The 14,190-nt window shown below is 43.4% G+C and overlaps 1 protein-coding gene across 1 annotated transcript in view; it reads right to left on the bottom strand.

Moving 5' to 3' along the window:
• Positions 1-13,927, bottom strand: part of LOC147899058 (transcription elongation factor SPT4 homolog 1-like) — a 28,876-nt gene extending 14,949 nt beyond the window's left edge. The window contains exons 1-2 of the mRNA XM_087378580.1: positions 13,809-13,927; positions 13,531-13,623 (exon numbers count right to left, since the gene is read on the bottom strand). The gene's annotated coding sequence lies outside the window, so the exon portion shown is untranslated. The remainder of the gene's footprint in view (positions 1-13,530; positions 13,624-13,808) is intronic.
• Positions 13,928-14,190: the final 263 nt, after the last annotated feature.

The following is a 14,190-nucleotide window of genomic DNA, read 5'->3' as shown; positions in this document are numbered from 1 at the left end:
TTTTTCTTCTCAACGTCAGTCATGGAAGGAAATGGTATCCATCTAGGACGTGATTGGCTGTTAACATTTTGTACAATAGCTTTCTCATTTCCTTTGTTGAAGGGTTTACGCGGATTCAATTTCCTCTCGGCTATTTCAGCCAACTTAGTGAGGTCCTTAAGCGTGGTCAGGTTAAACATTTCAACCTCGTACCTTTCTTTTGGGCTTAAGGCTGCTAAATACTTCTTTCTCCTATCTTCCTCACTCTTTTCGGGTAACTCTAGAGAAAGTTTCTAAAATCTGGCTGTAAAATCTGCATTACTCTCATTATTGAACTGCCTAAACCTCTCCCAACGAAAGGTTAGGTTCTCTTCATGCCTCGGTGGCATGAAAGTGGCTTTTAGTTGCTCCACGAACTTAGCCCATTCATGAATAGGCTCTTTTCTTGTTTGTGACAAGGACCACCACATTAGAGCATCCTGCTGCAAATGCAATGTGGCAAGAGCAAGCTTCTCTTGCTCGGTCTTGTCTTGATGGGCAAAGTATAGCTCAAAATGACGAATCCCATTGAGGATTTTGTCAGCCTCCCTTGCCCCATCATATTTGGGGAACTCAATTCTCTCTCGCGGTTGGAATTTGGACCTCTTAGATGTTGGGGTAAAGGCACTGACCACCCTATGTAAATAGTACTTTATGTTGTACTTTAGTGTAGGACACTTAAGTACACTAAGTACACATTTGTACTTAGTTGTACTTAAGGGTTACTACCTTATCCATAATATATATGTGTGTACTTGGGGAGGTACCACTCACTCATTGTGATAATCCCCACTATTGTGTGTGTGCAGTGAGTCTCTCTACTCCCTACTCTATCTCCCTCACACTCTATCAACTGGTATCAGAGCCAACGGGCTCTCTCCCTCCACTTCCACTCCCTCCTCTCCCTATCCTACCCCTTCCGTACGGACCGATCCGTACGGCCGTACGACGTCCGTACAACCGTACGGACGGATCGCGAAGGGCGCAGGCAACGCTGCAACGGCGGCTTCAAGCGCGGGTTGTACGGACGAATCGCGAAGAGGCAGGCAACGAGCGTGAACGGCGGCTGCAAGCGCGCAAGGCGCGGCTGCCAGGGCGCAGGGCGCGGCTGCACGTCGCTAGCAAGGGCTGCAAGGCGCAGGCCACGGCTGCAAGGCGCGGCTGCATCGGCGTGGCCAGGGCTGTAGGGCGCAGGCAAGGGCTGTAGGGCGCTGGCAAGGGCTGTAGGGCGCAGGCAAGGGCTGCAAGGCGCGGCTGCTAGGCACGGGCATGAGCAAGCTGCTCACGGGCAGTCCCAGACCAGCCGCGCAACGGTGCGCTAACGCGCAGGTCGGCCAAACCGGCCGACACAGGTCAGCCAAACCGGCCGACATAGGTCGGCCAGACCAGACAAAACTGGCCCAGCTCCTCCTCTACGTGGAATCCAGCATCGAAATCCAACCTCTACTTGCCCTGAAAAATGTGCTGAAGATATCTTGCAACAGCTGCGTGCACTCCAATCAAAGCAGGAACAAGTTCTCTGTCAACATTTCGAAGGTACTGTTTTGCACGAAAATCGAGTGCATAGTACAGCAACAAGTACACCGTACAAGTACAGCCAACAGGCAGGGTACCGTGCAAAGGTACGCAAGGTGTTCTACTTGGGGCAGGGCTTACACTCGCACTGAGGCATTATGCCGCAAACAGTGTTGAGACAGGTCTTATCACTTGGCCAGTGATTGTACACAGTGGTGGCACTGAGAGTATGCATTGGACAGATCTGTACTTGATACTTGCAGTGTATGCTTTGTTGGATGCAACTCAATGGATTTGCAGTCAAACGCCTTGTGTGAGCAGTAGCAGTTGATGCCATTTACTGTGTCAATGCACGGAATGTGCTGCCAATTCAAGGGGCTTTTGATGCTATTATGCTTGTGACAAATGCTTTAGCTTGTTGCTGAAAGTACAATCACATTTGGTACAGATTTGGTCGATTTTGACCAAGTTTGACTTTAGTCAAATTTGGGGCTTTTGTAGCCTGACCGGCAATTTGTCAAGTGGGAGCACTCTACATGCATCAGACTATCTTGTGGAGCACTATTATGCTTTGAAAGTGCAAATTTGACTTACAGTGTTTGGTCAAAGGTCAATCTCTCAAATTGGAGGTCACATCCCTGATTTTCTTCATGCATTCAAAGGGCTTTTGAGCCACCTTACTTCCAAACTGCAAATTCAGTTGGGGGAGAAGTTTATGAAGCATATGGAGGTCTAAAATCAGGGATCTTCATCAAAAAAAAAAATCAGAGATTTACAGTTACTGTTTTTTAACAGTCCGGGACTGTCAAACAGCAGGTTTGACCATATTTGACTATCAGAAAAGTCAACAGTACTGCTGTTTTTATTATATCAGTTCTGGGATTTTTCTGGAGCGATTTGACGCAGCTGTACCGCACTTTCGCCAGCGAAAAAGACAGGAACAGCTTGCTGTACTGTTTCTGCAGCAAGTGGGAGAAAAATATTCAGTTGGTTTTATGCCACTGAAACAGTACCAAGTTCACTTTTGATCGTACTTCCGCTGCAGGAGAATTTTTTCTTGGAGTGACTAGTGCTTAATTGCACACCTACAGGGAGTCTACTTTCTTTACTATGAGTTCCGGTAGCGACGTGTCGTCCTTGTTTCAGATAAAGAAGCTCGAAGGAGCTAAAAATTACGACATATGGAGGACACAATGCTACAATGTGCTGATGCAGAAGGACCAGTACAAGCCTATAAAGGAAAAGGGTGTTAAGCCCCCCAACGTTACTGATGAGCAGTGGGAGAAGATGGACGGCTTGGCCAGGTCGACCATTATGCTTACAGTTGTTGATTCACTGGTTGTAGGCATCAGGGATGAACCTACTGCGTGGGAGATGTGGCAACGTCTTGAGGATACTTATGCCAAGAAAAGTGCCACGGGAAAAGCTTACTGGCTAAAAAAGCTTGTTGGTCTTCAAATGAAGGAGGGGACAGCTATGTCCACTCATATTATTGAGTTTAACAGCATATTCAGCCAGGTGATCAACCAGGGGTTGAAGCTCGATGATGAGCTGAAAGCTACACTCATCCTATGTTCTCTACCTGAGTCATGGGACACATTCAGGACTTCTACCAGCAACTCAAAAGCCATTCTGTTATTTGCAGATGTGGAGAGTGCTCTTCTACAGGAAGAGATGAACAGAAAGAACAATGCTATTGGGAAGTCAAATGCTTTGAATGCACGCAGCAGGTCCAAAACACGTGGAAAAGACAAAGAAAGAGAGAGGAGCAAGTCCCGCTCTAAGAGTGATCTTGTATGCAACTATTGTGGCAAGAAGGGACATATTGAGAAAAAGTGTTTTCAAAAGAAGAATGACCAGAGAGCCAAAGAAGGCAAGGCTCAAGGCAAGTCTAAGGGTAAAGAAAAAGAGGAGCTGAATGTTACTTATGTTAGTGACAGTGACAGTGACAGTGGACATGAGATATGTTTCACCTCTTCACTGGAGGCTCATACACTTCATGCTGGTGATGGATCAGATATGTTTTCCTGGATTATAGATTCAGGTGCTTCCTTTCATGTGACATCCTACAGAAATCTGTTTGTCAGATATGCAGGAGGGCAAAAGGGAGTGGTCTTTCTTGGTGATAACCATGCATGTTCTATCATTGGCATAGGTGATGTCAGGCTTGTGCTTGAAAATGGCCAGCAGTTAATGCTCAAAGGGGTCAGGCATGTTCCTGAGGTGAAGAAAAACTTGATTTCCACAGGGTTGTTGGATGACGATGGTTATCATACCACCTTTGGCAGTCAGAAATGGAAAATCAGCAAAGGGGCAATGGCTATTGCCAGGGGTCCTAAGGTTGATACTTTGTACTCACTTCATGCTGGACATTGTCCGCATTCTGATGTAAATGCCACCGAGCTGCCAAAGATTTCATTGTGGCATAGCCGGCTTGGCCATATGAGTATTAAGGGAATGGAGCAATTGGCTCATTTTGGTTACTTGCCGAGTCTAAAATATTCAGATTTAAAGAAATGTGAATTTTGTCTCTACGGTCGTCAAGTACAAATACCTCATAAGAGAAGGTCAGATCAGAAATTACAGCTCTTGGAGCTAGTACATACAGATGTGTGTGAGATGCCTACACTCTCTTTAGGAGGTTCAAAGTACATACTGTCATTCATAGATGACGCCACCCGCAAAGTGTGGGTTTACACTCTCAGAAAGAAGAGTGATACGTTCAAGGCTTTCACTAAGTTTGTTGCACTGGTCGAAAATGAGACAAACAAAAAACTGAAAGCCTTACGATCTGACAATGGCGGAGAGTATTTGTCCAAAGAATTTCAAGAATTCTGTGAGGCAAAGGGTATTCAAAGGGTGTTGTCTGCACCATATGATCCTCCACAGAATGGTACAGCTGAAAAAATGTTCAGGACCATTCAAGAGAAAGTCAGATCCATGTTGTCACATGCTGCATTGCCCCACACATTTTGGGCTGAAGCTGTAAAGACAGCTGTGCACCTTATTAACAGGTCACCAAACAAGAGACTATGTGGTGGTGTGCCTGAACAGGCATGGACGGGCAAGCCTCCGTCTTACAAACACCTACGGGTCTTTGGTTGTGTCGCGTATGTGCATGTACGCAGGGAGGACAGAACTAAACTGGATCCAAAGTCTCTTAAATGCATATTCCTAGGTTACGGTGACAAAGGTGAGATGGGCTACAGGATTTGGGATCCCAAGAACAGAAAACTTATACGCAGCAATGATGTCGTGTTTGATGAAACCATCATGTTCAAGGAACCTGTTGTACAGCAGGGACCTTTAAAAGTAACTATTGATGATAACAGGCATCATGGGCAACACGAACAGGCTGTAAATCAGCCACAACAGCAGCATAACCAGCCATTAAATGATGCTGCACCAGGTCCTAATGGACAGCCAGGTATGGCAGAAGACATCCCAATGGATGAAGCACAGTTAGGTGATCCTCCTGACATGCAAATGCAGCCAGGAGACATGGGACAGCCACCTTATCAGGGTGATGAACAGGCTGGACAGCCAGCTCAAGACGATGGTCATTGGGTTAGAAGGTCAACTAGACCGACGCGGCAGCCAGAAAGATTTGTTCCAGGCATTGATTATTTGATGCTCACTGATTGTGGAGAGCCTTCATGCTACAGAGAGGCTAGGCAGAGGGCAGACAAGGTTCAATGGGATCTTGCTATGAAGGCTGAAATGGACAGCCTTCACAAGAATGGCACTTGGGAATTGGTATCCTTGCCTACTGGTAAGAAGGTACTGCCATGCAAATGGGTTTATCGACTTAAGATCACACCTGGTGAAAAGCCAAGGCATAAAGCCAGACTGGTTGCCAAGGGGTTCAAGCAGGAATATGGTGTTGACTTTGACGAGATATTCTCTCCTGTTGTTAAGATGACAACACTCAGAACTGTATTAGCATTGGTTGCACATGCAGATATGGACTTGGTCCAAATGGATGTCAAGACAGCATTTCTTCATGGTGATTTACATGAGGAAATTTTTATGCAGCAGCCAGAGGGTTTTACAGTGAAGGGCAAAGAGAAGCTTGTATGCAAACTAAAGAAAAGTCTTTATGGTCTAAAGCAAGCACCCAGGGAATGGTATCATAAGTTTGATACATTCATGCGAACCCAGGGTTACAGGATCACTGCTTGTATACCAAGAAAGCTTCAGATGGCAGTTTACTTATCCTCATTTTGTATGTGGATGACATGTTAATTGCTGGAAAATCTCATAATGAGATGAATGCCTTGAAAAAGAGATTGCACCAGACCTTTGATATGAAAGATCTTGGTGATGCCAACCATATATTGGGTATGCGGATACTTCGGGATCGGGAAAAGCGATTGCTATACTTGTCTCAGAAGGAATATATTGGCAAGGTCTTGCAGAGATTTCACATGGAGGGGGGGAAGAGTATTGGTACTCCATTGCCTCCTTATGTGAAAATCAGTGCTTTGGACAGCCCTCAGACAGATGCTGAAAAAGCTGAGATGTCAAAGATTCCGTATGCATCAGCATGTGGCAGTCTCATGTATGCTATGGTTGCAACCAGGCCCGATATTGCGTTTGCAGTGGGAGTGGTTAGCAGATACATGGCTAAACCTGGCAAAAAGCATTGGAATGCAGTAAAAGGTGTCATGAGATACCTGAAAGGTACACAGGACTTGTGTATATGTTTCGGCAGTCAAGATGCAAAAGTGCAAGGTTATACAGACTCTGATTATGCCGGTCACCCTGATACCCGGAAGTCTACTACCGGATACGTTTTCACTTTCACTGGAGGTGCAGTGTCGTGGGTATCTAGAATGCAGCAATGCGTTGCATTGTCTACTACAGAAGCTGAATATATTGCAGCCACTGAGGCATGCAAGGAGGCTATATGGCTATCTCGGTTAGTGGCAGATTTGGGTTATCCATTGGAGATTCCATTGTTGCATTGTGACAGTCAGAGTGCCATACAGTTGGCACGTAATCCTGTCTTTCATGCAAAGACGAAGCACATAGATGTGAAATATCACTTCATCAGGGAGGTGCTTGAAAACAAGCAAATTAAGCTTGTTAAGGTGCATACAGATGACAATCCGGCAGATCTGTTAACCAAAGGGTTAGCTGCAGAGAGGTTTGCACACTGCAGATCTCTTATGGGTATTGGTTGAGACCAATATTCTTTCTCTCCTTGAGGGCACACTGCCTTTAAGTGGGAGGTTGTTGGGGTAAAGGCACTGACCACCCTATGTAAATAGTACTTTATGTTGTACTTTAGTGTAGGACACTTAAGTACACTAAGTACACATTTGTACTTAGTTGTACTTAAGGGTTACTACCTTATCCATAATATATATGTGTGTACTTGGGGAGGTACCACTCACTCATTGTGATTATCCCCACTATTGTGTGTGTGCAGTGAGTCTCTCTACTCCCTACTCTATCTCCCTCACACTCTATCATTAGAAGCGGTACTCAACTCTTCATCCCCGAAGTTTAAAGTCCTCTTAGTCCCTAATCTTGTCATAATGGACTGCTCAACCATATTGCTAAGCTGAAAAATCAGCTTATCAACAGGAGTCTCCTCTCTTCCTCTTGCACTTGGATTATAATCCATGTGTACTGGGCTTTGAGTTGAAAGCGTGAACTCATCACCTTGTTCTTGGCTGGTCTCTTTTCTTCTTTCATTACGAAAGGAGAACTCCCTATCAAGAGGTTCTTGAAGGAGAGACTGCTGTAAATCTATTTGTGGGTTATCATACTAAAGATGTGTATAACTCTCACCTAATCCATCCTCTTCAAGAGGGGGTGAAGGTGTTCTTTCTCTCTCTCCTTGGGGTAATGGAGGAAAAGGAATAAGTTCATTGTTATATGTCCCTTCCCCTTCCATTCTGTCCTTTTAGTAATACAAGAGAGAAAATGTCTTGCTGTAATTTCAAAAAAAAAAGAGGTTTATTTTACAGCAAAAGTCAAGTGTTGTAGAGTTGGTGGTGCTTATCCAACTCCCGCTTCGTTTGTGTTGAGAAGACACTTAAAATGACCTCCTTTCCCTTCTCTTTCAGGCTTTTCTTCTTGTATTTCTGCTGTAAACTGGTACACTCCGTTTGGGCTACTTGTTTTGAGCGGATTGGAGTTGTAGATACCGTTATAGGGGATACTTGATGGGTGGATCACCCCCTTAAAATCTTATTCCGATCCGACTTTCCGTTGGGGAGAACGGGGGATCCCTTTTCCTCACGGTTTAAGGCTTTTAATTCAAGACCAGAAATTTTCATAAAAAATCCCTTGTCTCAGAAACTCAGAGATCGGTCGGTCGTGATCCTCTTCCGCAACTTCTCTTGCGACTTCCGTCGTCCGCAACTGTCGCCCTCTTCTCGTCCCGCTCGTGGATCGTCACCGCTCTGATACCAAATGTGAAAAACCCACACTTTTCGAGAATGCAAATGTGTGCAATGCATGCAGAATTTGAATGCCGATTGGCCCTCCAATGGGGAAGAGCGCCCTCGTGAGAGAACTTGTTTCTTTTTCGACCTACATGCAAGGTGGGAGAGAGATGACGGATGAATGCAATGTGGTCGAGAGAATGCAACGTGAGATTCACAATGAAAGGGTGATACCCTTTCATTAATGTCCCTTGAGATCACTCCAGTTCCATCTTCCCATTTACACCTACCCTTAGCCTATGACCCATGCATCTACCATTCAATGCACCTTAATGCACCCTTCCCTTCCTATTGCCCCTAGGACCTAGACACGTGTGTGCACATTTTTTTAATAAATAGAATAAGTATCACATGTCCAAATTCGATGCCGTCTGAAGCAGTGGCTCCAGCTCGAATAGTCCTATCTACTCAGATGATCCACCACCATAACAAATCGGTCCGTTTCCATCATAAATACAAATACATGTTACACCATTGGCGTATAACATAATAATAATGTTTTAATGTCTACTAATCACAGATTAGTGATTTCTCTTGTCATGACATACAATCACCTTCACAATCCCCTCTAATTCTCACTAGAGTACTCTCACATTAACCACTTTTTCCACCTTCATTATAGCCATCCCTTCCATACAATTTTGCCCTCAAAATTGCATGCTTCAGCTGTCGCACAAGGGTACTGAGACAGCAAAGTGATGCTGATCAGCTTGGTACAAGATAGGGGCACTCTTGGACAATGCTCTCTAGCTCCCATGATTGTTCATCCTTTGGTAGTCATTTCCATCTGATAAGGTACTCAATGTATCCCTCTCATCCACAGCTGGGAACTCTAAAAGTATGTGCACATGCTAGCACAGATGTGGTTTCAACAAAGACACATGAAACACATTGTGGATCGTGGAGGTGCACACTAGCTCCAATTGATACGCTACTTCCCCAACCCTCCGGATGATCCTATAAGGGCCATAATACAAATGAGCAAGCTTTGTGTTGGTGTTACCATTCAGTGGAGATGTAAATGTGCATAATTCCCTTCTCTAAAACCCAAGTATCTCCTACACTCATCCGCTGCTTGGCCTGGGCATGTTGCATATTCTTCTTAGCCACTTGTAGAAAAGCCTCCATCCTCTCCAAGTCATCTCGTGCTTGCTGGTTTTTTACAACCATGTCTGCAATTGAGGAAGGCATTCCCATTTCGCATCCGTACATTGCCTTACACGGGCTCATTCCAATAGAGAAATGCTTAGTGCTGTTGTAGCGAAATTCAGCAAGTACAAGCCACTTATCCCACGAACTCTAGGTGTAATAGCAAAATGCCTTAGGCATCCTAAACCCATTTAATCACCCTTTCAGACTGACCATCAATCTCAGGATGGTATGGTATGCTAGGGGTGAGTAAAGTACCTGTTGTTGTAAATAAATCCTGCAAAATTTGACCCATAAATTTTGCATCTCTATCACTGACAATACCCTCAGATCAATGATGCTTAAACACTTGACCCATGAACTACCAGGTAACCTGTACTGCTGAAAAAGGGGTCTTGGTAGGTAAATTTCAGGTCTTTAGTACTGATCTGCACTTCTTTTAACCACAAAAAGGCATCCTTCTTCAAGAGGCCCGTAAGAGGAGTTGCCCTCTTAGCAAATTTCCATATAAATCATGTACCAACATCCGTATGAAGTAGGTGATGGTGTAGTAGCCATAGGCAATCAGGTATGGCATTGGTGATAAGCCTAGCTGGTAATACTATGGTCTGCAACTCGGGGAAAAAAAAGAGGGAAAAAAAAGCTACATCATAGTCTTTAAAGAGAAAGTCATGTCATAAAACCTTTATACCTCCCTTTCTTTCCTTTTTACAAAAGCCAATTTTATTTCATTCCAACCTCCTATGTTCCAAACCAAAGATCGATGAGATTCCGAGATTGAGAGGATTAACTTCGGAGAGCAGGATGGAGGGACAAGTTCACGTATTAAAAGAGGCTCAATTTGACTCTAAATTTGAATTCCAGAACCTCGAACAAATAACAAGGGAGTAGATACTGCATTTTCCTTTCTAGGTAAAGCTTTTTCTTTTTTTAGTTCTGGAACAAACTCACACCATAACAAGTCTAGAGCAAGAAGGCAAACTATAGAAATTGAGGAAAGAAAGAAAGTTTATTAATGTCCACGGGAGACCATAGGTCTATGGGACAACAAAAAACCCCAAAACTAGTACATCTGATTAGAGAGGGCACAAGGCAGCTTCCAAGGAGAGCAAAGCAACTCCAAATTATTTAGATTACCAACTCCAAGTGCGAGAAAAGGAAAAGCAATTGTTGCAGAAGATACTCAAGATGATTTAGAGAACGTAGATTATGAGATTATGAATATTATACAATTTCCTATTTGGAATTCACAAAATTAGAAATTATGTTGGAGTCAATCAATGATTCATTGAAAATGCTTACTAAAGCACTTTCAAAGTTATCAGATCTTAAATCCGTAACTCACAAACTCCTCCATGTCAATTTAAAGTGTCTACCTCTTAACTTAGAGAACCTCAAATGTCTTGAGAGACGTAAAACCGCCAACTTATAGTGAGGAAGAAAAAAGAAGAATTTTAAAGCATATGAATGGTGGATTAGAGAGTTAGACAAAATCCCAATGTAAAGAACTGAGTTTGCACAAGCATTTGCAAAGGAATTTTTACTTCAAAATGAGCGCTTAAAAGAAAATAGGAAGCTTTAGATAGTTATAGTATGGGAAAAAACTCTTTGGTCTAATAAATAGCTCTATTACAGAGAAGCAATACTCAAACTAAAAGGCATTGAGTTTCCAATAAGGGGTTTTGTGAGAGCTCTAAAAGACAATTACAAGGTAAACATGAGAAGAAATTCTCACCTTGAAGAAGCTATCCAGATTCAATAGATTTCCTAATTTCAAAAGAAATGAGCAATTCAAAAAGGGAGTTTCCTTAGCACATCCAATAAACTCCAAAATCCACTTTTGCAAAGAGGATTATGAAACAGCTACGAAAGAAAATCTTTGCTTTAAATGTCTAGGCAGAGACCATTCTACTTGGAACTTATATCTAGATGAATTTAGGAACATGCCCGAACTCATCCTCTACAAACACAACTCAATGTGCAGTTTCGATCTTGGTGATAGTCACTCAAAAGGTTGAAAACCATAAACTCCATCACGCATTGCAGGGACTAGCTACTATGACACCCCCACTGATGTCATCAGTGCCCAACGGTGGATGTAGACCATATTATAAACATAAGATCTCACATATACAAATCCACACACCTGCACATAGTATAAACAAATGCTCTCACACATACTCTACTTGGAACTACCCAAAAATCAAAAGATGGAAGCTAAAGCCCCAAATAAACCTCAAAGAACACTCTGTGCAGCTTGAAGGTACTAAAGAATACACAGAAGTAGAGGCTTATCGTGAGGATAGCACACATATGTGTTGCTTATCATTGACAATATGATAGCCTAATTTTGATCCTCATGATCTAATGGGGGGCCAAAAGTAAGAATAATGGTCCATGATTATACCACACATAAACTACTCCTTAGTTACAAATTTGAAGTTGCCTAAGAGTCAAAGTGCCCATAAATATGTAGTTTCTCTTACAAAGGGCAGCAACAAGCATGTTGCATGGTGTAGAGGTGGATATTAGACGCTATGAGAATGCATTGGATTTCCAAATCATGCATGTCAAAAGCACAAATATTGTGCTAGGACGAGAATGGCTTTATAATCTTGGACATAGCTTGCAGCAAAGTTATTCAAATAATTCCATTATATTCAAAAAGCATGGTAAAAGCCACTTATGGGTGCTCAAAAGGCAAACACTTGCTATGAGAACGCCTCCAAAAACTATGCTTGTGCAATTGCTAATGCAGGTGACATGGGACAAGAAGGCATTCCCACGCCACTTATGGGTGCTCCCACTATGGTAAACACTTGCTCATGTTGAGCAGCCTCTTCCTGTGGCATCACTGCCGGCCAAAGGCTCATCAAAACGAGGTGCACATTTGGGTGAGCATCCTTTTAGTGGCCAATAAATTGCCGATGTCTGGCTAGGTACCTCGTAGTATGTACAGTGGAGCCCAAAACCAAATGGAGAGGCTCAGATAAGGGTCGATGAAGAGGCTTACTTGTAGTGACCAAATGACACCTCACAATTGCCTAAATTGACCACATATAGAGCCAAAAAGATGCTGATAAAGCCCTCTAGATCGATTCCTTTTTTCTTCTTCTTTTTCTTTTTCTTTTTTGTGGTGTGGGGTTAGTTACCCTAACCCTCGTTGATAACCAGTCTTATCCACCACTGGTTAGGGGAAGGGTAGTGGGGTGGCTGAGACCAGTCAGAGGTGGCGGTGCTGCCTTGTGCAAAAGGTGGTGCAAATCTGTGGCGCAGGCTAGAAAGCCTCCCCCTCTGCTGTCTGGTTCTTTCATGGTACATGTCAGTTGCTGGCTGGCAGCCATTGGCTGCCGTCTGTCCATCCATAGCTGGCTGCTCAGCTGTGGCAGTCCTAACAGGTAATTGGATGCAAGAGACATAATCCGAGCAGATAAGCTTACTCTTATGGAATAAAAGGTGGAAATAACTCGTACAATAGAATTCAGATTTGAATTAAAATTTTTAGAGCCACTCAACACAGCTTAGTTGCAGAGGATTAAGCGGTAAAACCCTAAATTACAGCAATTGCCTTGAATGTGCGTTTTTTGCGGCTGGATTTCTGGAATTTCAGCATGAGAACTGGAAAGTAAATTCGTAACATCTCTTAGAACATATCAACCTCCACTCTATTTATCTTCATCAGCACACAACAATTAACACAATTAGCTAAAGAGGATGGGAAGAAAACTTCTTATAATGACTATGTCCCCCTACTCAATAAAAATGCAAATTCCATTTGCATTAGTTGAGGTGAGAATGGGGGCGGGTGGAAAGAAATTAAAACTACGAGGGAGGAGGGGAAGGAAAGATAAGGGCTATTTATTTAAAGCTGAGGGTGACACCTTAACTTAAGGATGGGAAGGCAATAATGAAGGGGAAGGGGGGGGAGGGGGGAACATTAAAAAAGGCGAGGAGGGAGTTCCCCTCACATCGGTGCCTTTTTTGAAATATTACTTGTATGGTTCCATGTAAGAACATTATGTTCCATAGCTTGGTGATAGTGCTCATGCTTGATGAAGCTCAAGCTTGGGGGCTCAAGGTGCGTACCAAGCCAGTTAAGAGGCCAATATAGGAAGAGTCCTCAAAGAGTAAATTCAGAAACAACGGTGCAAGAGAAAAACCCTTGCCCCAACTGATTAGGACTCGACGTTCCTCTGGAAAAAGTTTCTCTTTGTTGGATCGATATAAAAGAATGACACTTAATTCATTTCAATCTGTGGAAAAATAGTGAGAAAGACTCTAGAAAGCATCATGAGAAAGTAGCCCATGAGCACACGTTTGGAAACGGTTATTGCCGAGACAGCCAAAGTGATCTTTCACAGTTGTAGATTCATGTCAACGATGTGCTCACCGATGTGGCAAAAGTCTCACGAACAAAGCCGTCGAGTATATGAGTTAGCTTACAGTTGCAATCCACTGCCACGCACGTTCTGCTGCAAGCTGCCTGTCCAGAAAAACAAAGTCAACAAAGTGTGCGAGGTACAACGGTCCCATGCATGCTACTTCAAAAGCGCTTGGAAGAACATCGTAATTGCAAACTATAATTTGCAAAGAAACATAAGGCAGATTTACAAAGCTCAGGCCGAAAATTCAGGGGGTGGAGCATGCTGATGAGGTGAAAACGATTACCTGATCTTAATCCTTGCGACTGCTGCGTTGAGCTTACGAAAAAGAAAACACTCAGCAGAAAGGCCTTGGCTCAAAGTTGGGCTTGCTAAGAGCATGTTCACCCGCTAGAGCTGGTTTGGGTAGGAATTTAAGGGTCTTTATTTTTGCCCTGCCCTCTAGGTAGCCTTAGCAACGATGCGATTTGGGAAAGGAGAAATTAGGCATTTTTTGAATTTTTTGGAAGTGCATTTTTCCTATTGGCCCTTCTTCATTGGTTCAATGCAGACTTTAAAGTGGTTGACTGTCTCTCTCTCTCTCTCTCTTCCCTTCTTTATCTCCTCAAGTCTTCTTAGAGAGGATCTCCTCCCTTCTCTCTCTCTCTCTCTCCCCTTTATCTCCTCAA

This window comes from Dipteris shenzhenensis, chromosome 8 (assembly GCF_047967505.1).
Source record: "Dipteris shenzhenensis isolate YYH24624 ecotype China chromosome 8, Dip_SZ_1.0, whole genome shotgun sequence".
NCBI lineage: Eukaryota > Viridiplantae > Streptophyta > Polypodiopsida > Gleicheniales > Dipteridaceae > Dipteris > Dipteris shenzhenensis.
Note: the sequence above shows the minus strand (reverse complement) of the source record. Positions and strands in the feature narration are given on the sequence as shown.